General features: G+C 39.1%; 1 long non-coding RNA gene across 4 annotated transcripts in view; it reads left to right on the forward strand.

Annotated features, from left to right (window-relative positions):
• The window catches only part of LOC109030966 (uncharacterized), a 92,538-nt gene that overhangs the window by 54,824 nt on the left and 12,771 nt on the right, over positions 1-24,943 (forward strand). For 2 of the 4 annotated variants that reach the window (XR_011899438.1, XR_011899439.1), the window contains exons 3-6: positions 4,518-4,732; positions 10,458-10,600; positions 13,127-13,332; positions 13,722-13,913. This is a non-coding gene — a long non-coding RNA (uncharacterized lncRNA). The remainder of the gene's footprint in view (positions 1-4,517; positions 4,733-10,457; positions 10,601-13,126; positions 13,333-13,721; positions 13,914-24,943) is intronic. The other 2 variants (XR_011899441.1, XR_011899440.1) reach the window with 2 other exon arrangements.

Consider the following 24,943-nt stretch of genomic DNA (forward strand, 5'->3'; position numbering starts at 1 on the left):
GCTACTGCATCAGAAAGTTTTGTTTGTTGCATAACTACTCATTGAAGGGGCTTCTACTATCGGAATTTTTGGAGATAAAATTGAAATATGTTGAAATTTTTTTCTGCATTGCAATTGACTACCTTCCTGATACACGAAAATTATTCAACTGGTTTTTTGAAATTGGTATGTATCGACCAAATGATCTACCCAGAAGCAAGTTCCTCTTCGAGTTAAAAACAGAGGAAAAAGAAGAAATGAAGAAAATGGAGGAAACACAAAAGAGAAATAGCCAACCAATACGAAAAACCAATAAGTGCCTATTACACTTTTTGAATGATGAGACCGAAATATTTACGTGGCCACAAAATGGTAGTTATTTTATCTTCAAGTCATCACTGCTTAATATGTGTCCTCTCTCGAGTTTTAGCCTTTTCGCTACTTCTTTTTCCCCGAAACAGATGCTCACCGAAAATTCAGTGGAATAGCATAAGTCCTTCACTTTCCACAAACACAATTTAAGTTTAAGAGCTGAATTTCCCTAAATATTAATCTGAAGGATTAATAGTAGGAGTAATTTTTATTTCTATTAATTTGTTTAAAGTTTTTTTTAGTATTTTTAGGTTTTTTTTTTTTAATATCCTGATGGGATACTGCAACCTTGTGTGGAAGTTATAAAATAGGAAAAAAATATAAACGAGGGAAGTTATTAAGCTCAGCAAGAATTTGATATTCAAATTTTCCAATTCTTACTGTATTTGAAGGGAAATAAGGGCTCATCCAAAAGGCCCCCTCCTCAGCTGTCTTCTGGATCTGCCGCTGAGTTCGACACCAACACAGATTGCTCTTTCGAAGGTTTCTCTCCTTGAAAGTTTGGCCGATTTTGTGCGGGATATTTTCGGCAACAGCGTAGAACGGCATCGGATATTGGCCCGTCCACGCATGACTGGCCGACCGGACGTTGGCCCAACGCCAATCAGCTCGCACTTGACCATTCGGTCACCGCTGCACCTCAATCCTTGCCACCAATCACCGGGCTTCATCATCCGCTTCTGATTCACGAGCATGTTTATCAATGCCCCCGCTCCCAAAGGGAGCTTAATTTTTAGTTAGGTAGATTTATTGGTTAATGCCTCCTCCAATGCCATTTTGAAAGAAATTGGAAGAATTACCTCTTCTTTTCATCTAAACATTTGTTCTTTTCATATCACTCTGCTTCCAAGATCCAACACAGCCCTTCATTTCGATGGTGAAACTGCAAAAATAAGTAACTCGGTTTGCGGCGTTGCAGACTTCCTGTCATACTCACTGGAAAAGAAAAACACATTGGATCTAGAGTTCAGACTCTTAAAAACATCGACAAGAAAAAGTACTCTTAATTTAAGCGGATTTCGTTTTGATTCAAGCAAAAATCCGATCGAATCAAGAGTATTTTTTCTTGTCAATGTTCTCAAGAGTCTGGACTCTAGATCCAATGTGTTTTTTTTTCCAGTGCTTATTCTCTACATAGAAAACAATTGAACGTCATTTTTTTTTTTTTTTTTTTAAATTACAATGATTTATCCTCTCTTTTTAAAGGATATTTTGTGAAAACTCCAAGCCGTGATGCTGGTTCGGTCTCTTTTTAAAAAATAAAATAGTAGCGGCGATTATTTGGAAACACCGCGACCGAGATACGCGTTTTTGCAGTTTTGCCATCGATAAGTGGATGGCACGTCATTTTTTCAGGATCTATAGAGTTTCAGGAAATAGAGTTAAAAGTAAAGATGACCCTTTGTGTCTTTGACTTAAAAAGCCCTAATGTGTCTAAACGGACCGCGTTGAGCTGAAAGGAACCAAGCCAAATCAGCTATTGTCAAATTCAATCGGGCAATTTTGTTTTTTACATGACAACTAAGCGGATTTGTGTGTAAATTTCAGTGAATTTTCTTCACAATACGAGGCGAATTCCTTAAAATTTTAAAAAAAATCCGCGCGAACGTTCTGTAGTAAAAAATGAAATTGCCCAGTTATTTGGCAATATAGCTGATGTGGTTTGGTTCTCTTTTGCTAAACGTGGTCCAAATAGCAGTGGACCTTTCAACTGGAGTATAACCCATATGACCCACCAATGAAGACGAGGATATATTTAGGTTAGTTTTCATTGAAAGAAATAAAGCAGAATCGAAGATCTTAGCCGGTGCACCGCATTTTTTGACTTCCACCATTAATATGAGAATAATTCATCGAAATCTATTCGCAAGTCAAACTTGCGCTCTAAAAAATATATTTCCATTCCACGATTCACTCAGCAGACGAATCCCAGCCCAGCGACTGGAATCGCGTGCACCGTGCAAGACGAATAAAAAACGAAGGCCGCTCCGATTGGCTGCCCGGCGGTTTGCGGGCGGGGCTAATGGTATGCAAAGTCCTCGACCTGGGGTGCAAAGAGTTTTCCTTTAAAAAACTCGAGGCTCAAGAACCATGCGCGGGGGGAGCCAATGGGATTGACGCCGCATGACGAGTATGCAAAGTAAGGCGCGGCCCTGTTCGAAGCTTTCGACTTGCAACCCTTCCGCATCGGAGCCCTTTGTGCTCACCCCTCGCGCGAGGGTGCTTCGAAGGGGTTGAGTCGCGCCTGGTGTGCAGCAAGAGACGCTCCCTCCCTTACGCTCTCTGCGAAGAGAGAAAGCGGTGGAAATAATAACCTGCTGTATGAACTGAAGTATAACCCTAGTAGCATGATTCACTTTCCCCTTCCTAACAAACGTATAAGGAATTAATACAGGTTATATAATCAACATTTTAACTAAAGTTTATATATCGTGTATATAAGTTTTATATAAAATGCCCATGAAAATAATTATTCATATTTTCAGAAGATAACGTTTATATAAAATTTATATAATTGAGGAAGGGTTTTTATAAATTTTCTTTATACGCATAGTATCCTTTTGCTTAATTTGCTTATTATAACTGTTATATAAATGACCTGAATGACTTTAACGTAAACCTATCTCATTTTCATGAATGATGATGATGATCTCATTTCAATGAACACCCTCGACTCTCAGACTGCGTGGGATAGGTATTATTAGAGGTACTAATGGCTCCGAGACGAGTTAAAAGGGGATATCTCGGCACACAATCCGAGGAGCCCTGTTACCTCAGTTGGTAGCGTGTCTGGCTCATAACCCTGCCCAGTTAGACAGCAATATTTTAAAAATATTGAAATTTAATATATTTTTAAAATGTTTTTCATGTATTTTTAAAATATTTTCAAAAGTACTTTTGAAATACAATCAATGAATATTTTTAAAACATTTTAAAAATATATTAAAAATATAAAAAATTAAAATTTTTAAAATAATATTTTATAATATTTTTAAAGTATATCATAATTATTTTTGTTAATATTTTAAAAATATTATTAAATATTATTTTAAAAATTTTGATTTTTTTTTAAAATGTTTAAATTAATATTATAAAAATTTAAAAGAAAAAAGGAAATGATAATAATAATAAATAAATAACATAAATACATCGACATAAATTCAAACTAGAAAAAGGCCCAAATAATTAAAACTGGAAAAAGACGCAATTATAAAGTTAAAAAATAGAGAGAGCTAAAAAAATGAGAGAGAGTTAAAAAAAATGAAAATGAAAAAATTACATCATGAAATAAAAAACAATAAATAAATAAATAATAAATAATAAAGTCTGGTAAAATATCATAAGAATCCGTCAATAAACAAAATATTACGGACTCAGAGGCCTGCGATAGTTAAGAGATTGAATTTAGGGGCCCATTCATATCAAGCCTGGCTGGTCTGGTGGTAAAGTACTGGACTTCGGATTGCAACTCCATCCCGAAGCGTGGGTTCTAATCCCGATTAGGACGGCGCGGATTTAAGGTAAGTCACAACTCTACGATGATCCACCACCTGGTAGTAACGCATATGAAAACTTGCACACTTCATAACTAGAGTGCGCTACCAGCCAGGAAGAATAATGAAAATTCATTTTATACACTCTTTGAATTTGGTTATATAACTTTTATACTAAGGGTTACATAATAAAATAAGTTTTTTAGTAAACTTTTAACTAAAAAACTTTACATCCATTACATAAACAATGAATATTCTTTAGCTTGTGGTTATTTACGGTTTATACTTTTAAAAACAAATTTTTTATATAACTCTGCTACTAGGGAATCACCAAATGCGAGAATGGAAATTGAGGATGCATTGTTTCAGAAATAATTATGTCAACAATCAGCGATTTTTCAGGACGAAGGGCCTTTAGAGAATGACGTTGTGTCCCCGGTCACTTTGCGTTGATTTTCATCCGGTTACAGCACATACTGATCTCATATCTTTGATGATTTTGTTCAATGAAATTCATGAGTAATAAATGTACCTTTAAGATTTGACTAAATTTTACAGGTTTTTGTAAAAGTTCGTTATCAAAGTATGACTTTTTGAGATCAGCTCTGTTGAAACAAAAAAATGGCATATGTCCGATTTATTCTATGGAAACTATTTTCTTATATGTTTCAGTCCGTGGAAATACATCAAATCTCTTGGAAGTCGTACGTTTTATGTTTGCGTGGATACAGAGAGTCCAGCACGTTCTTGGCTGCAAGTATATTAGCTCCTGCTGCATGAAGATCGATCCTTCAATCATGCAATTTTGATTGTTTACACCACTGCAGAGTGAAACGGTGCAAATGTCGATGTAAGGGAAGTAGACATTTTTCCTCTCGATTTCAAAGGTAATTCTTAATTGGAGGTAATCTCTGTTAAATTTTTTTCCTGGGAAACCTAATGCCTCTCTGATAAGTTTGCGCGTAAAATTGAGACATCTTGATATGGTTTTATTGATAAAATAATTATTATTTAATACCTACTTCTTGATCGTGTGATAGGATGTATGTTTTATCAAATCACATCATATGAAGATTTCCATCAAAAGATTTAAGAACAATTAGGGCTTAGAAAAGTAACCAGTGCTAGATAATATAAATTAAGCAAAGTTTATCGAAATTAAAGGATTCTATTGTAAAGAAAAATGACGCTTGCATGGTTTTAAAATCGGATCAATCGGATGCCGATGCCCGCAAAATAACCGATGAAAAAAGTTCCTCAAATTATTTCTTAACTAATAGTCCTTGATGATGATTGTGAGAGAATGTATTCTGACAAACACCACATCACATAAACATTTCCATCAGACCGTTTAATAAAATAATGTGTTTTATTTCCTTGGGTGTTTTGTAATGTTACCTCTTCTGTTCCGTGCGCAAAACGCGAGCAAATTGTGACGACGTTGTCTTTTTGCCTGTAGAATCTCATGTGCCGGTATCACTCTAGGTATATTCTCCACAACTCGCTTTTAATTTCGAGTTATGGAGAATTCAGCAATTCCCATCCATGCACGAGCAGTGGTCAAGAGTAAAAATTCATCTGTCGATGACAGCTGGTAGGCATTAGATGGTTAGGGTGGTCAGTTCTCATTCCGTGCCTCCCCTCAAGTGCAGGAAGGAATAAAGGGAGGAGAACGAAACGAGGAAAAATATTCGTTCTTAGCATTCCCTGTGTGTATTCATCATTCATTTTCCATTCATTTTTAGCTGTATTCCTTTACATGATGACCAAATTTCAAATTAGTGAGCTATGCTTCATTTGTGGCATGAAGTACTCCACTCACACTGTTTCTCACTCGTTCAAAACCGTATCGCCTTCAATTCCTTGATAGGCAATGTAAGCAACTTGGGGGCAGTAATAGTTGCTCGCAACAATTCGGACTCGTTCACTCCGTTTATTCATAGCTATCGATATTACTTATCACTTGTTCCGACCAGTTCGCCTTCAATCTCCAATAGGCCATGTGAGTGGCTTGGGAGCAGTATTAGTTGCTCGCAGCATTTCGGCCTCTTTCATTTGGTTTATGTACAGCTGTAGCGGTTTGGTGCGCCACTCCCATTGTGCTCCACCCGCTAAGACCAGATCATCGTGAATATTCCGTTAGGCAATGTCAGCAGCTTGGGAACATTAATAGTTTCTTTCTGGTTTTACATCGTAATTAAGGGAGGCTCAGGTAGATCCTCAAGATTGCATAAGGACAATTTTTGCAAACCTGGAATAAAATTCTGAATATAACTTTGGGAATGGATCCTTACAAGGGATTACAATGACTACAAGTTGCAGCTGTTGAATTTTACCCGCGGTTTGCAAAAATTTCATTTCCGTGATGTTCTCCTTGAATTACAATGTTAACCAAGTGGAACCTCCTAGGAAAAAGAGCTGTTTAAGGAATGACCATGAATACGACCATGAATGCACCGAAGATAACAACGCGAGGCTACAACAGCGGACTAGTTACGAGTCGCAGTTTGTAGATTTGGGGTGCCGCTAAGCTCGCAGGGTTGCGGGCGGCGAGAGGGAGGGGGGTTGCCGAAATTCCCAATTCCAGAGGGTGGTCGTAGGGATGCGAACGCGACCCTCGCCACCCTTCCGTCGAGACGCCGCTCACCGCGTCGGGGGTAGTTCTATCGATGCCTAATTCCTCCTCATTCCCGAAATGTATCAAGTCCATTGGTCTCGCCCTTGAGTTTTGATGAGTATTCGTGAATTTGCATCGGAGATATAGGATTTTGTATAAATGGTTTTTTTTTTGTTTTTTTTTTACAAAATTGATATATATTGGTCTTTCCTACAAAAAAAATTACAGTATTTGTTTTACCATATATTTATATTAGTACTTAAGATAAAATACAGAAATAATAAAACTCTAAAATATGTGGCACATTGTACGCACTACATTAAGATTGACATGATATGATGATTATGATACGCTTTCTCCTATCAGTGCAGAGAGTATGATTATGATAATGCTATCAGCGAGGAGAATATTCTGTGAAAGTGTCAGCCATAAATTGGTTCGGCCCCTTTGAAAAAATACAATAAAAGCGGAGATTTTGAAACACTGAAATCGATATACGCGTTTTTGCTGTTTCACCGTCGATATGGTATCCGTAATGACTAAGGGAAATGCAAAGCCTGCCTTAAATATAGCGTCATATAAAGAGCAATTTTTGCAAACTTTGAGTAAAATTCAGCAGTGAAACTGTAGAAATAGATCCTCTCAGGGGATTACGATGATTTTCCTTCGTGAAAAGTACAGAACACATGCGAAAACATTTAAGGCATAATTTTGACGAACATTGAAATAGGCGCGGACCCTCATTGAAATTTGTTAAACCCGTAGACATTTTTCTGTAATTTGTACTTTTTTTTATAGCAGCAGGGCATGTAACGATACATGTAAAAAGAGATATTTAAGTCGTCCATTCTTTTTCGCTGAACAAAATCCTCGCTTTAAGCCAAAGTCAGGTGGCAGCTCCTCATCAAAAAGTATACTGTCTAAATAAAATATAGTAGGTAGTTCCGGCGCGACCTTGACTCCTGGAGTCCCCTGCGAATTTGTTCTCTTTCTCTCTCTTTTTTAATCTGTTTTTATTTCTAATCTCCATTTGTTCTTTTCTACCTTTTTCCTTTTTTTTTCCAATTTTGTCAACTTATGTATTGTAATTAATTGTAGTCTTTGTAATTACTTGTGTATTCTTTAGTTCTCTGATAATAAAGGTCGCTTTAAAAAAAATAAAAAAAAATAAAATATAGAGTCAACCCTGCTGAAAGCCCTCCAGACCTGGTCTCCGGTCGAGGCGTCTAAGATCTGCCAGTTTTAATGAAGCCTACATTCGTGCGTATATCCGGACAACTATGAGTGAGAGGAGTGTCAAGCTTGGTTAACTCTTGAGCCATGCCATTCATTCCTAATGCTTGTTCTACAGGGTTCATGAGATTGAGAAAACTTGGACATTTTTGACACGCGAGCGTCCATTTGAATGGTGTCGAGGAGGAATCGCGCCTGCAACACGATCTGCGATCGATAGGGAAACGTGACATTTCTCAGGGCGTTATTGGAGCAATCAGCGTTGCAAAGAGGCATGACGCATGCCATTGCCACCGTTGCCGTTTCGGGCGATTAATTCGGAATATTCAACTCGAGCATGCGGCTAAGAGCGTGAGATTTTTCCTGCATCATTGCTCCTCTATAGTTCTAACAGTTAAGATTAATGTTGGTAGAAGAACATTAAGTAACCCAAAATTTTGATAGTTTTCACGGAAAAAAAGAAGTCAAGTCCCAACCAGGACATTTTCAATTAATTGTGGTAGTACCCTGATAAACAAGATTACAGAAGAAAAACGAGGAGGAAAAAATGGGAAACAAGGCCAAAATACAACACTAGTAAAATCCGAGACGTTTCGATGCAAAACTGAGTCATTTTCAGTCGGAAAATAAATTAAATATTAAAAGATACGGAAGAAGACACCTTTTTTCAAACCTTTTTCAACTCTTTTTCGAGGGAAAAACAACAAGTTTTTATTCGATATTTTTTGGTTACAGATAGGTTTACGAGGTTACTAACACCAATGTTGCGATACTATTAACATTAATTGGAAGTGTCCATATCATCTATCAAATTGGGATAGTGCCACAATTTTGAGGGATAACCCCTGACACTTTTTCCGTGTTTCTTTCGGCTACGCTGATCAAATTCTGTGGTGAAATTAATTAAATATTTTGGTTGCAAACTTAAAATCCATTAAAATACGGCAGGGATGACTAGAAGTGAACCTGCCTTTCCCATGGTCGGTCAATTAAATCGTTTTGTTGATCCAACGGAAAGTAAATTAGCCAAAAAAACCAAAATCATGAACATTTTTGAACTGTAGGTACTTGTGACAGTTTTAACACGCTTATGACGCACAGACATTAGCCAAACCAAATCTTCTGTTAAAATTACGAACAGTTCTTATGGTTACCAAAAACTTTCGCTGCATGAGCTAAAAGTTTGGTCCCATAACCGAAAGATTCGGTCACCTGGGCTATAAACTTAGATATTCTATATAAATCGTAGATTTTCCCGTATACAACAATTACTTAGTTTGCTATTTTCTCCAATAAGATATCAGTTGGCTCTTGCTCCTGGGTTCTTACATTGCAATTTATCTTTAAGAAGCAGTTGTCCAACGAAAAATTAGGTATTTTTCCCGGAGAGACAGCCATATTGAAAATTGATGCCAGGGTTGACAATTTAGGCGTACTATTCGTTCAATTTCATTCTTTGACAATAAAAATTGGCTATTTTAAAGCTATTCTGGCAACTGGAGAGGCTGCTGCGATTGGATCTGCAAAAGTGAGGCGGTCGACTGTGACGCACGGACAGAGGCAGCTCATTTGTCGAGGCGAATTCAGCGTTAAGTCACGTTCGCCCCGTACTGCTGACGGCCAATGGCGGCGCGCGGGGAGGGGGTGGGAATTTGGGTGCGACCTCAAATTGAGCTGGAATGGCAGTGCGTCAAAGAAACGATGACTCCAAAAAGTATGATCCTCCAGTTTCAATTTGGTCATATTCTGGCGTCACAGAAAAAATTAGGATGTTGAATTGGAGGCATTTAAGCTGGAAGGAGCTAGAGACAGATAGGAAATGATGGGGTGTGCTCGTAAATGCTCCATAAGAAACAATGTAAAAGTGGGCGTGGTTCCTTTTGAAAAAATGGAAAAGTAAGATTTGACATCAAATCAAGAGAACTAAGAGCCAAAATATGCTAACTCATGAGTCTTGGGCATGTGACAATAGCGTTGTGGACAGAGCTCATGAGTTACAGACCGACAACTTTGTCGTCGTCGACGCTGAAGTCACTAACGCTCAATAGTTCCCTTTCATTCTTACGGCCCTCAACTAACGAACACACTTCTTCTTTTCCACCCGTCTTTGGGTCCTTTTAGCAAAGATTTGTCCAATTAAGATGTTATATTAACATCCTGATTGTTAAAAAATGTGCGATGTGCCTCTGATGCAGAGTTCCGATTTTGCACCGAGAGTCGTATACACAGTTGATCCTTAAAAAGCAAATCGCCGTATTTCTCTGGTTGCGGACTTGCACCGTCGTCGTAATTTTTTCATACTTTAATTGTTTTGTTGATTTTATTTCATAATGATGGATGCAGGAATTTTCCGATAAAAATTCTTAAATTTTTTAAATATTTGTTAGAGAATTATCCTAGAATGTTCTTCATCTGCATTAGAAAAATCGAGATACTTCTAAGAAATGAGTGGCTGATTACTTATTTGTATCGAGTAAGTCGAGACATTGGAAAAACGAATATCGCAAATCGCGATGCGCGTTTTCACACTTAGCTACGGCGACATTTGCTGTCAAGGAAGAAAGGAGCCTTTGTGAGGGAAATATTCGGTAAAAGAAGATTGAGCCATCCGAGAAGATCATACATAGAAAGAAGAGCAAATGTTACATTGACGTGGAACCCTGTTTGTCCCAGGCGGCCCTTAAGACGGGCGGACGGGCGCAGTGCTGGAGCCCCACAGCGCCGATGTCAAAGTTGAAAGTTATGAGATGTTTATATTACAGGTTGTTCCGAGGCAGTCCGAAAAAACGAGCGGTCAGACAAACGCTGATTATATTTCTTTTCTCTCCCAGAGCCACGGTCCACTGCCACGTTTTCCGTCGGTTTATGGTCGACACACAGAGGGTCTAATGGGCCAAAAAACAAGGTAATAATTCAGCACCATAAAACAAATACGTTGAACACATCAGAAACTTTCCTCATGGTCAAATAAGTGAGAAATATACGAATGGATTTTATGTTATAAAAACAGTAAATTAAGACTTTCAGCTCGCGAAAAAACCATGACTAATATAGGCCAAATTAGGGGTTAAATATTTGATTAATGCGTTATGCAAATAATTAGAGCTTTGTTTCAGATACATTCTCTTCCTCTTTTGATACCTCTAATTTTGTCAAATAGGTTAGTGTATTGCATCCATACCAATAAAAGTTTTTTTGCAATATGCAAAATTAAAAATAATTCAGTGCTCAATTTGACTCGAGTAGACCATGATTTTTTTCAAGAGGGTAGAGGTAAAGTGATAAAAGGTTTTTTAAATTAATGACACGAGAGAATTTTTTTTAACTAAAAAAAGAAGCAAAAATGAAGTTGCATTAGTATAATGACCCGATGAGCCTCTAGAAAAGGTACGAATTTAAGCATTCTGATACACGTTTCTTAACCAAAATTGCATGTAGAACACGATTCTTGCATTCACGCGACCGTACTTTTTTCTTAGTGACTTTGCTTTATTTTGCTTTTCTTCCTATCGGGCGATTCTTCCACCCATTTACATATTGCACCACTGTGCGATGCAAGGGGGATGGTGCGTGGTGAGGAGGGGGTAAGTTGAATAATATTGGAAACCGATGTATCCAGAATCGCTCTGGGAATTGGACTTATTTCGCCACTGCTCTCGACGAAGCAATATACTCCCCCTCCCTCCAATCTCCCGGCTATGCTAAGACACGCTAGGCACATGCATCCTCCCCCTCCCCCTCCCTCCGGCAACCCACCCCAATCCACAAGTTCAACCCCTGCAGCAAACATGACCCATCTCCCGTGCGTCCACTCGCCCGAGGTCCAGCGAGCGGCTCTTCAGAATTTCCAGCTTTTTTTTTGTATCTTTGACCCTCCCTCGCTTTTTCACCGTTTTCACTCGACTATTTGACAGGAGATGAATCTAGGAAACGTAAGAATGATGAGGGGTCAGTTGCAAACTTTTGCCAGGACTGGGAGCGTAGTTCTTATTTGTGTTTGGAAAGTTGCTCAAAAATCAGGATAAACGCATAAACTAACGCTGAAGTTCGTTCTTTGTCTCACAATATGCGTGGAGAATTTTTGAAGTTTTGAAAAACTTCCAACTTCAAAAAGTGCGCACACCAAACGTATGATAATTTCAACTACATTTCATGCTAATTTTGGCCCGAACCAAAAGTGTAGTTGCCCCAGTCAGAAGTATGGTTGAGTCGGTCACGTTTTTTGACAGAGAAATAGTTTAAATTATCACAATTTTTCCCCATTCTGTCTCAAAGATATGATTTGAAAAAAATGGGATATCACAGAAAAGAGAACGAACAAATCCTCTTCTAAAAGTATTATCCACTTTTAAATCGCACAGAGCAGGTTTTTTTTTTTTACCAATATACGTACCTCGAAAATTTGGCAGATAAAACGGAAATACTATGTCTCCAGCGGCTACAATTCGGTAAAATTTCCGACAGGTGTATAGACAACAGGCCAAAGTCTCGGTAGCCAGGCCAGGATGGCGAAACTTAGTTCCAGTTACCGAGATTTTTGGGGGTGTGGATATTTCAGAAAAAATTGACCATGGAGAAATCATTTTAATGAAAAGAGCAGTATTTCCATGTCCATATGTGAAGCCTACCAATTGGATGACAAATTCTGCGAGGACTATAGTTACGTGAACCAAAACACATCACATGATGCTTTTTAAAATGTCAGTTAAAATTTTAATGAAACCCATCAATTTTTTTCACCTGACGTTGTTTGAACAACTAACTGTGAAATTCAAAAGGACGCAGAGACAAATGACCGTAAAATTTTCTTGCAAATAATTTATCCAGCGTTACCTAGTGCCACGGACGGTTTTTGTTCTATAGACACTCTGGTTTTCGAATAATCAGACCTCGGACGATTGTAGATCTTTAAGTATTTGAACCGAAGATGTCGATTTTTTGTTTTGACAGATGCGCGCCTTCAATCCACCGGTTATGTGACACGGCTTCTCCGGAGTTAATATAGTTACATACTCGAAGATTTGACATGATTTTTGCTTTTAATATTTGACTCCAACGCATGGTGTTTTTTACTGCCATGGTCATGCTGCTTTGTCATGGTATACTTTTATTGAGTAGAAAACGGTAACTTGTAGCCGAAAAATATATCATACTTGAATTATGAGAGCAAAATTTTGCTGGAGAGCAGTGCATAATTATTCACATTCAGGGATAAAATTGATACACACTTTTTCGGTATGAGGACGATACAGGAAAACCTATATTATGTCACAAAAATGACGCTGGCGTTAATCATATTTCCTTAGAAACAATTTAATGAATATTTGATATAGCTTAGACTTGTAATCTAAGTAGACTAAGACTTGTAGACTAAGTTATTGTATCAATTAACAATTAATTGTAAAACTTAAAATATTGTTTTTCTTTTCAGATGAGTTGCTGGTTAGTTTAAAGGATGATGCCATTAAGAACCTGAGTCAAGCGTGAAGTAAACCATTCTAGAACCGCAGAGTTACATTTGAAACATGGAAATTTCGGCGATGAAAACAGTGAGGCTGATTCTGGACTCTGCAACAAAACTCATTTTCTTCACTTGTCAACATAATATAAAGGCGTCAGGCCCCCGAGTCAATGGTGGTCCGTTGGAAGCTAAACCTTCTAGTTTATATTATCTGCAAAAATGCTTGATTAACTCAACTATTACTTCAATTAATTGAAATAAAAGGAATCTCTGTGAAAAAAATCATTAAAAAAGTATTAACAGTTAAAACCTATTCCTCTGATCGGAATTTAACTGGGTAATCTGGCAATTTTTATTTTCAGCGTATAGTATTCATTAATCCAAATATCTTTGGTCACATAAATTAACGTCGAAGGTGGAATAAAAATGTTTTAACTACCTTATTACTATCCTTATCATTCAAGATGAAGTTGCCTTTTAAGAAATGTCATTTTAATTTAACTTATTTGCACTAAAGACGTGCCATTTAAGACAACCTGAAAAATAATCCTGTTTACGTTTCCAGGTTTCGGACGATTTAGCTTCGAGTTCGCGGGATTATGACCGCAATCCTGCAGAGGAAGAGCGAGAGAAATAACACAGCAGAGAATTTGATCACGGAATTCACGGACGATATTCAATCACAGCATTCAGAGCGAGAAGGAAAATGGAAAAGATGCGCCATGCAGAGCGCGAACGTGTCCAAAATAGCACAATGGTAATGACTGTCATTTATGAATACCTTCCATAGAAACGATGTCAAGTTGTTCGAAAAAAAAAAAATAAACCGCAATTTCTTTGTCTAGAATCCACGTTGAAGTTTACCGACCTCGATTGTGGAAATAACGAAGAAGTTTGCATTGAGAATGTATGATTGACCAGTTTTAAAGAGCTTCATATAGGTTAGAGAAAAACTAATTGGATTCCATTTTGCCATTAGGGAACCACTATCTTTGGCTCTCCCATAAAAGCACGTATCTGCATAGATGAATCAATGGCATATATAAGTTGTTTCTGCGAAGAGCTAGAAATAGTGATTCCTTTTTGCAAGATTTAATCCAACTATGTATAATTTTCAGAAAATTCTCTGATCGACAAAGAAATGATTCTAAGCATTACATTTCTTTTAGCGATGGAAAGTGAGAAAAATTTAAGGAAATTTGGCACAACAGAGAGCTGGAATGCTGGATCTATCATTTCCCTGTAAGATCAGACTTACTTACCTTCCAATGTATTTGGGTGTGCAAATCCTAATTTTTGGGTTAAAAACCTTCGTAAAATGGGTGAAAATGTGGTTTCTAAATTGTGTTAGATTTCATTCTTTTAGTTTAGACATTTTATAACTTTTCATACGTCTTATGTCTAGCGTTCTATAGGCTTCCAAGATTTGCGTTGCAGCCTTGGAGTACAAGTAGCATGAGACGCTAAAATTATCTCAATTATTGTCAGATTAAAGTCCATGTAAGAACGCAACTTCAAAATCGGCACAAGGTTGCATATCATCCGGCAATTCGTGCTCTAATAATGACAGCCTATAAATTCATATAGTTTTTTCTCGAAACCACGTTTTTTTAATCACAAAATACAAACCGTCATTACTCCAGTTAAAGGCATTTCTGTCCTAAAATATTTGCAAGAAACTCGGTAACGCCGTTTTAACTATGTGAGGAAACAATAAAACACAAAAATAATCGGAATAATTCAACTAAAAAACACAAGAAAACATGTAACCAAGGCTAAAAAAACAATAAACATCAAACCTGGAACGTTTTGTGGTGATTTCAACCCCCTCTTCATACAGGAAACAAAAATACATACAAAAATTATAAAAATCAAAATCCCTAGACCCCCATTTGTGATAACAAAAAGTGAGAGTCATCACAGGGGCGCTATGACAGAGGTCCGCACCTCGGTGCCTTGGTTGGATCTACTGTGACATTCTTAGTAAGGAGATTGAGAGATTGTGGCCTAAGATTCCTTCGCGAATAGATGGTTGAATTTTTTTTTTCTATCAATGGAGAATTTGCACGCAAATTTTTTATTGCTTCATCTAAAAGCTGATTTTGCAGTAATTTTAATAATATTATTCTGATATGAGAGAACGGTAAAAGTAGATTTAAAAGTGAGAAAATGCACAGCCTAGTGACGTCATCTGGTGGCATTATTCACCATTTAAACAAATGTATTTCAGCAGCTCAGATAATTTTGTCATAACTTCTCCGATAATTGTTCGATTTACAAATCAAAGATATCCTCGTATTCAGTTAACTCTGAAGTCTCCTTTTATATAGGAAATTCAGCAAATTTCAGACACCTACAAATTCTCCATCGTCGTCATCGTGGTTCATCGACGAACTCAAAATGGCGAAGTTGTTTGGATACATGGCAATATCGGGCATAGATTATACGGAAACTGATGACTATTAATTTATCAGCCTCACCACGGGGCAAAATGGCCGGACGGACTCCCGCGGTTGGCGACAATAGCGGCCGCTGTGAATAATTGAAATAAATTCAAACACAGCGCGGAAGAGCGTCGCGACGCCGGAATCGCCGCCCCGGTCCAACGTCACGCCGCGACGCCACGCCACACAGTGGATCAAGTCAATGTCAGAGGTCGGACATGACATTTTTGACCAAAAACTGCACATTTTCATGTTTATCTTTCCAGATTTTAAACTTCAAGGGGTATTACTGGAAGAAAATTTTACGAGGAAGCCAATGAAACCACTTTTAGAACCATGAATTTTGTATAAACGGAGTATTAAGCGTTTAAAGTTTCCAAATTTTGTCCGACCTCTTCTATTGGCTCGATCCACTGTGCGCCGTGGGCCCATTGATGAGACCGGAAAATCCTCATAGCTATGCAGCAAGTCCCCATACATTATGTTCGAATACTTTCAGAATGGATTCTACTTCTGAAAAGATTAATTTTTCTTTCAAATGTTATCGGAATTTTCGGAGAAACTTTGTCTGAGCTGCGGGTAGATTATTGAAATTGATATACAAAGCAATGGACAAAGAAGACAAAAGTCAAATCAAGCGATCCTATTGGCGGAAGCGGTTGCTTGCAATGGACAAAGAAGGAAAGTAATAGACTAACTAACGGCAACCCACGTGAGACTCTATAGTCAGTCCATTATTTCCCCTATAATTTATGACAATCACCAGTTTTAACCAATAGGATCGATCCATGTTCCCATGTCTTCTTTGTCTATAACTTTGTCTATCAATTTCAATATAAAGCTCGTAGCTGGCTGCTTACTGAAAGTTTAAAGCAGCCCGCGATATGACATCGAAATGCATGGTAAAGATAGAACTAAGTATTGTCTTATCGTGCCAAACATTCTTTTAATAATGGGGCCGCAGGGACGGATCCAGACATGTTGAAAAAAGGGGCGAAAGAGGTCCAAGAGAGTCCAAGGGGATCCAAAGGGGTCCTCCTAGAAAGCTTTCGATATTTCATTGTTTTGAGGTGTGAGTTGAGTCAATTATTATGTCGTGGATAATTGCCAAGTATAAGTAATCCTCCTTCTTCTCTCCACCATTCTTCCCTTTTTTCTTCATTCTATTTTTCTTACTCCTTTTTTGGGTGGGGGGCGAGAAAAGGGGGAGTAAGCCCCTTACAACCCTTTTTGAATCCTCTTGCATGTCTGAGGAGCCCAGGGATGAATATGAAAGTTTCAAAATGAGTCTTTAATAATTGTTTTACACCAGAGAAGTACTCGTATACTCTTAGTGACATAGAGCAAAATTTAGCATTCATTTAATTTTATTCATAGTTTAATTTAATTTTGATCAAAAAATTGCTTCCGGAAAGTATTACAATTGACTGTAAGTAGTACGAACTTTTTAGAGCCATCTTCAGACATAGCTGAGACCTTTGCTTTTAATTTTAAGCCAAATTATATGTCTGAAGAGGAAAAAAATCTGAAATACAAGTAAGCACGCCGTAAGTGAATAAATTTTCAAAATTAGACATAAGGTAGGTACAAAAGTCCGTAAATTATACACAATTATCTTTGAAAGAAAAGACCCGACGCCTCGGCTTCGACGCGCTATGTTATGAAAGCACCTTCTTTAAAGGAAAGAGATAAAATTGTGCGGCACATCATATCAATGGTGGGGCTGCTGGAACGCATTTTTCGGATTGCGACGTTGCAAACTTCCTGTCATACTTTATTTGTCAAATGCAAAAATAATTAACATCTTCCCCATAAAAATGCCTGATTAATCATCTCCGCATGAAAAATACATCGCGTGAACATTTCAAGCAATCTCGTTAGTTCGTTCCCCTTCGATAAACTAAAATAAGAGTTGATATTTTAAAACACCTCAAACAAGATACGCGTCTTATAGTTTCCTGTCGTTATTTAACGTTGTGCAATGTACAGTGTAACGTACAACCAATGTCTTAAGAGATCACTCAATTTGCATCATTCACGCTACAAGACCAAATTACATGATACAATTATTTTAACTCCTAGGTAGCTCAAATTGCATAGCAGCAAAATTGAAGGAGAACTTGATTTCTAGTTGTAACCTTCATTGTAGTATGATGCATAATATTATGAAGCTTATTGTTAAAGGTTGATAGGTGGCTTCGACTTGGATCAAACATTTTTTATTAGACTCAGGGGCCTCCTGACCGCTTCGCGGTCGAACAGCGCGAGGCGCTTCGCGCCGTGTGCGTTATGCATTACTCTCATGGATTTTAATTATAAAGTATGATTTTAGGCCACTCAAACCAGTGGTATTGCCAAAAGTTTTTATGTAGGAAAAGGGAATCCACACGGTAGAAATTTCTCGTGGAGAGAGGGCGGGGAGGGGGTGATCCAAATGTGAAAATTATCTGAAAATCACGAAAAAGGAGTTTGTAGGGATAATTTGGCCAGTCATGGTGGTTTAGTCACCATGTTTAGTGGTCCATTAAGATATCAAGTCTTTCGGCTGGTCTTGATCTTGTTGGACCGCGTTAATCAGAAAGGAAGCAAGCCAAATTTATTTATTACAATATCACAAAATTTAATTGGGCAATTTAGCTTTTTGTATAAAAATATTTGCGCGGATTGTTGGGCAAATTTCAGTGAATTTTCTTCATAGTGCGAAGAAAATTTCTTACAATTTTCGAAAGAAAACTCACAAAGTTCTCTTGTAAAAAATTGAATTGCCTAGTTAACTTATTAGCAATAGCCGTTGTGGCTTGGTTCCTTTCCGCTTCCATTTTACCTTTAAGAAACTGAACGTCGGATTTTCGTTGAAAATAGACGGGAAAACCAAACCTATACGGAAGAATTCATTGTTATACATACGCTAGCTCTACAAAAAATGTATGAACTACTCTGAATTCCATATACTATTCCACAAGAACCTGAAACAGCCCCGTCACATACAAATATGGCAATTGGTTCAGGTCAATTACAGAACACCTGCCGAATACGTCCCATCAACTCCCTGGCTCTGTCAAATCGTCTACGTTCAAATATTCCCCGAGCCCCCTCCCAGGCGCACGTGACCAACATGGCCCCCGCGCTACGCTGCCGTGCTAAGGAAAAACGTCGTATGAGCATTCCAGAGTTGCCAAATTTCCTCCGATACAATGTTTACGTTTGAAGCTGGCTATGAATTTTTTTCCTTGAAATTTTCAGGAACTTTGGGTGAAATTGCGAACAAAATTATATGAAAAATTGGAAGAAAAATATTCATATGTTTACTAGGAAATTCGTGATTTACCTACAGAAATTTGACAACGCTTGAAGGTTCATGCGATGTTCTTCCTTAGCACGGCAGTACGTACGTACGTTTCATTATCCATTTTCCGGTTAAGCGCCCGGCCAGGCCCGGATCCGTCGATTGTGAATATGGATGGCTTTTTCTCCGGCTCCGGCACAGTTAGGCCATTTTATTAGCGCCATGCACGATCCACCACTCTAATGAGCTTTATTGCCATCGCTATCGACTTTGATTCCTTTGTGTCGGCTTCATATTTTCAGGTGTGGAATTTGATGAGCCTCGCGATTCAGCATCGATGAATCGAGCTCTGGTTCCAAGGAGCCAGCCCCCCTCCCGCCCTCCCCATCAGTGTACCAAAAAGATTGAAATAAGGACATTGCAGAGTGAGCAGATGGGCAAACCATAGATGCACTTGAGAAAAAATAACCCAAAGTTTCCTTAGTATGAGTGGCACACGAGATGTCCCAAAGTTCTGCTTGATCCTGAAGTTCCCAGTAACTTCATTGTTTTCTGCGCTAAATTCAACTTAAACTATACGATAATTAACACAAGATATTGGTTTGTGTTCCAATGTCTATACTCACCAAACGTAATAGAAGAACGGAACAATTTTTGTCAATGTGCAGGATCAGTAGGGATGATTACGATGAAAAAAGGGTGCTCTACGATTCTACTTCTGAACCAACGGTATGACTATTCTCCCAGCTGATGCTGTGCGTAGTAATTTTATTGATAGTGCATTGAATTTTGGCGCAGATTAATTTTCATTTTATTGAAGAGCAATTTCAGCGTCTTGGAGAAGTAACAGTTGCTTGCTTCTTTGTACTAGTTTGAGTATATTCATTCGGCTCTGGCAGGTAGAGGACATGAAATTACTTTATCCACAGTGCTTCCCGCTGACTGTGACCAGTTCGCCTTCAAAAATTTAACAGGCAATTGAGCGTCTTTAGAGCAATAATAGTCGCTGGCTTGCTTCCTTGGACGAGTTTGAGTATCTTCTTTTGGCACTAGCAGGAAGAGGACATGAAATGACTTTCATCCACAGTGCTTCCCGTTAACCGTGACCAGTTCGCCTTCAAAAATTTGACAGGCAATTTGAGCGTCTTTGGAGCAGTAATAGTTGCTTGCATTAGTTTGAGCATGTTCATTCAACTTTAGCAGGAAAAGGACATGAGATTTCTGTATTCAAATTGCTTTCATGAGAGGATTTACATTTTAGCACCCTAAGTTGAACTTAAGTTGGCACCCTTTGAGTAGGCGCTTTCTGAGGGAGAAGGAGTCTCAGATCTCCTCCAATTCCGGAAAATCAGGATAGATAGGTAACGGGAACAATTTTTCAATCCACACATTTTTTTGTAAAAAACATGATTTTAAATCGTATTTAAATATAATTGGAAAATACATTGACGCTGGAAAAAAACTGCATTTGGAAAATAAAAAGTATCGAAAGGCACGAAGTATACATTTTGAATAATTAAGTATTGACGATTCCGGAATTGTGTCTCCAAAATGTTGAGCCTTCTTGAGCGGATCCGTTCACCCGAAAAAAGGAGGAAGATAAAGAGAAGGAAGAAGAAAAGGAAGGAACGGAGGAAAGAAGAGGGAAAGACACTTACATTGGACAATCGTTCATGAAAAAATTGGCTCATAACGCATATCAGATGCTTCAACAATTTTCTGGAGGAGGCCCCCGGACCCCCTTTACGCCCCCCCCCCTTTGATGTGTCTGGACCCACCTATGTGCGCCCCTCAAAATGCTGTGCCCTTAGGCTATAGCCTGTGCAGCCTTATGTCAAATCCGGCTCTGAGTATGTGAAAATTAATCACAACTTACAGTTTTTAAAATTTATGGATTGTTATGATCCACGAAACTCCAAATACAGCCCCCAGAGAATAAACAAACTATACTCTTACTTGAGGAGGATACACCGTACATCTCGCCACACACACACAGAGCTCCTGTTTCGAGACGCCTCAATCAAAGCGTGGCTTTCCTCCAGAGCCCAATCGGAGCCGAGCCGAAATAAGATGATTCGATTAGTGAATGCTACGTGAGTCAATTATCTCACCGGGTCACCGACACATATGTAAAAGCCCCTCGCGACAATCATAACAGGGGTAATTATGGTATTCATCCAGGCGGTTGCTTCCCGTGGTGACCATTATCAAATCATTCCCGACATTGCTACCGTCCGCCGCATTACGGACGTGCGTTCCAGTTGATATCTCAATGGTCTCGTACACCCCTGCAGGCCACTGGCTGCGTGCCGAATCGCCTGAATAAGACACCAGTTTTGAATAATCTCACTTGATCTTGAGAATGTGATGATGATGATGATGATGTACGTGTGAAGATAATCATGATGTCTTTCGATGAGTCGCTTGATTTTTTGAGCTAGAGGAATAGTGATGGGGGTTAATATTCTACTCTCGCCTCGCAAAATATGTTCGAGTATTATTAGGGTTGTCCCTAATAAAAGAAATGACATTCGAATTTCTCGGCCCAGATGAAATTGAACCGACTGTTTTCAAAATCACGTAAGCGCCTAAATTTCGAATGCGAGAAAAACAAGGAAAATTGTTTTATTCTCTTTTTTTGTAATTTGAATGAGAACCAAGGTGTTGTATTGAATATTTATTGATTACTGAGGTACCTTTCGGCTTACGCCATCTTCGGAGTACATATTCTTCGGAACATAAATATATCACAGTTACTTTACACTAGTTGTCACATGCTTAACAATTTATATTCATCGTGGACATCTCACGAAAAGGTACGAATCACGAAAGGTACCTCAGTAATTAATAAATATTCAATACAACACCTTGGTACTCATTCAAATTACACATAAAATGGTGTTGTTCAAATCAAGCCTTATAATTCTCTTTTGTTGGCAACATTATTCGATTCGATCTTATATACCCGATCGTATTCGATGGTGATTCTATGTACCATTGGGGTCAAAACAATAGAAGATAACCTCAAACAAAACTTATAGGATTTAAATAGGGAAAGCTGACAATGAGAAATTCCTGACAATCCCACTTTTCATTGCCATTTTACTCATAAGAATCAAAAATCATTCACGAGAAACCCGTTCCCTTATAGAGGACTCAGTTGACTTTTGAAGCTATGTTTACATATTGAACCAATCGATATCGATACTATCTCACCTGTTTGATGCATCGAATACGATCCATGGGCTTAAGCGGTTTTCGCATGAGCCGATTCGATCACACCCTCAAGCCCCTCCCCACCGCGCAAATCAGCCTAGTTATTTCATACCGGAGATCGACCGACCGCGGTTATTGAATCGTGGCCCGTCCTGTCCGGCTTTTCTCGGCCGGGAAAATTTCCTCAGAAAAGCGAGCCGGGGGCGGGCGGCGGGGCGAAAGGGGGGGGGGGGAGGGGCACGCGGCACGTCAGAACAACCGCTAAGTGAAATAAATCAGGCTCCCGGCCGGACTCGGTACGTTCGTTGCGCGGCGGGCAGATATGACGGGGAAAAATATCTGATGAAAGGCGCGAGAGGGAGGGGGCGCGTTTGGGTGGTCCGCGCCTCCGACGCTCGTCAGTCGACGTCGAACGCGTTATTGTCGTAAAATTCACCGTGTCTAATAACCTAATGAATTCATCAAATATTTCCCGCGCCGGCCGCACGGTGGACAGGAGACTGTGCGTTTTCAGAGACATCCAACTGCTGGTTCAAAAACGGTGAGAGAGTCGTGTTTTGTTCGAAAAACCAAAATGCAGGGCCGGATTCACCTACATGCCGCCCATGGGCTGCCTGTATTTTGCCGCCCCCGTCTCATTCGTTTTGAAACATCAATGAAAACCATCAAGTGAACGTGCCAGCGGGGGTGGGTTGCATAAGACGCGTCTACTCGAGTTAGAAACACTTTTTGGGAAAGCCCTGTCAACACTACTAGCAAAAATTCACCGAACTTTGCGCGAAAGTTAAGTTCCGTAAACCTATCTCTGCATGGACAAGGCCTTCCATTCATAAGAAATGAACGAAAAACTTATGAAAGAACAACCAAAAATGTGGTTTAATGATTTTAACTTCCGCCGCCGCGCCGCGCAGACCGCACCGTGTTTGACGCAATGCGTGAAGTATTCACGCAGTCTTGTAGGCGCTATGCGTTTCACGCTGGCGTTTCACGCTGGCTGCACTGTGTTTGGCGCAATGCGTGAAGTATTCATGCATTCTTGTAGGCGCTATCCGTTTCACGCTGGCCGCAGTGACCGCACTGTGTTTGATGCAATGCGTGAAGTATTCGTGCAGTCTTGTAGGCGCTAATATGTGTTACATGCCGACCGCCGCGCCGAGGGCTTTTCCTTTTCATCTCAAGTCCTCGTCATCATTTCTCTCTCAGTCGCGCCGCTCCTGGCCAAATTGCGTGTTTGGTCTCTCTCTTAACTCGATTAATTAAAGGTGCCGTCTCTTGTATCACCGAATGACGACAAAATTAGAAATTACTATACTCTCAGGAAATGAGAGATTTTGTTTGTAATTTTTTTCTAAATCCGATTTTTTTTTATACCCACATTTAAACAAATTGCAAAATTTGCCGCCTCCTAGATTTGCCGCCATGGGCCGCGGCACATATGGCCACCCCCTTAATCCGGCCCTGACAACATGTTTCCGTTTTTTTCTTGTTTTTTTACGCGATTCTGAACAGCCAATGAGAGAGCAACTTCCAATTTTAGGTCAGAAAACAGCGTTGCTTTTTTGAACAACATAATAACGACTTGCTTTGAGCACGTTGCAGTTGTTGTACAAAAATGTTGCTGTAGGGGTTCCAAAATTTTGCGCGCAAAAATAAGCCCCGCCCCCAAAACACAAAACAACTTCGAACAAAATGCTATTGTTGCTTGTTTTCACAACACGTTGCGAGTTTGCCTCCGAACAAAATACGACTAAGAAGCCATGGAAAAAAATCGAAAAAAAATCGAATAAATCGAATCGCGGATAATGGCAGCGCAGATAATCGAGACTCTACTGTACTTTCAAAAGTATTAAATTTGCCTAATTAGGAATTGAGTTACTAGAGTCTTAATTATCCGCGGTTATGGGTGCCGGAGCCTCCGTGGATAATCGAAAATCGCGGATAATGCAAAATTATGGGATTTATTATGGCAATAAAATTGGCGATAAAGCTATAGCCAGCCGATAAAAGTGTATGACCTAGCAATAGGAACTATAGCCCGGCTGCATGATTTTTTATCGCTTCTTATGGCCCGGCCGTACGATTTTCTTCGTTTTCTATAGCTGGATATATGAGATTCTATCGCTTTCAATAGCCATCTATGAGAATTCCTATGGTATTTTGAAACGCAGACCCTGCAGCCAATGTTTACCAGGGATACCTCTGCAATTGAAGTAAATGTTAGAGAAAAAAAAGAAAATGTTGAAATACACTGAAAAAAAAAACTCCGGCCGCGGAAGACGTACCTACGGGCTATATAGACGCGCCGTCTGCGTTCCGGGCTCTTAGACCGACAGTTCCGGGTGTAGCGCCCGGAGCAGTCGAAGGTACGGCTTCAGCACCCGGAAACGTCGGCCTCTCAGCCCGGAACGGACGGTATGTCTATAAAGCCCGTAACTTGTTTTTCAGTGTATTATTCGAGAACGATCCAGTGTGCGCCCTCAGTCACATCCAAAGAACTGTGTTGGCAGCTTATTATATTATTGCTCTTTCCACTTGACGTCTGAGTTTCCACCGTCCACCGCGCATCCGCTCATTCTATAATCACACCGAATAAATAATATCTATTCATTTCTCTCCGCTCCCACTCTTTGCTTCTAGGTAACAAGCGCTCCGAACAGGAGAGAGGAAAATGATAAATAATAATATCGATTTATTATTTTTATTTTCTCTCTCCTGCTCTGATTCCACAAACTACTTTTCTCCGTCTTGGAGGCATGACAATGACACAAAAACTATCATGACACCTTTTTCGAATCTTTGAGGAAATTTTAAAATGAAATTTTTCTATAACCCAAACCGTTT

This window comes from Bemisia tabaci, chromosome 3 (assembly GCF_918797505.1).
Source record: "Bemisia tabaci chromosome 3, PGI_BMITA_v3".
Classification (NCBI taxonomy): Eukaryota; Metazoa; Arthropoda; class Insecta; order Hemiptera; family Aleyrodidae; genus Bemisia; species Bemisia tabaci.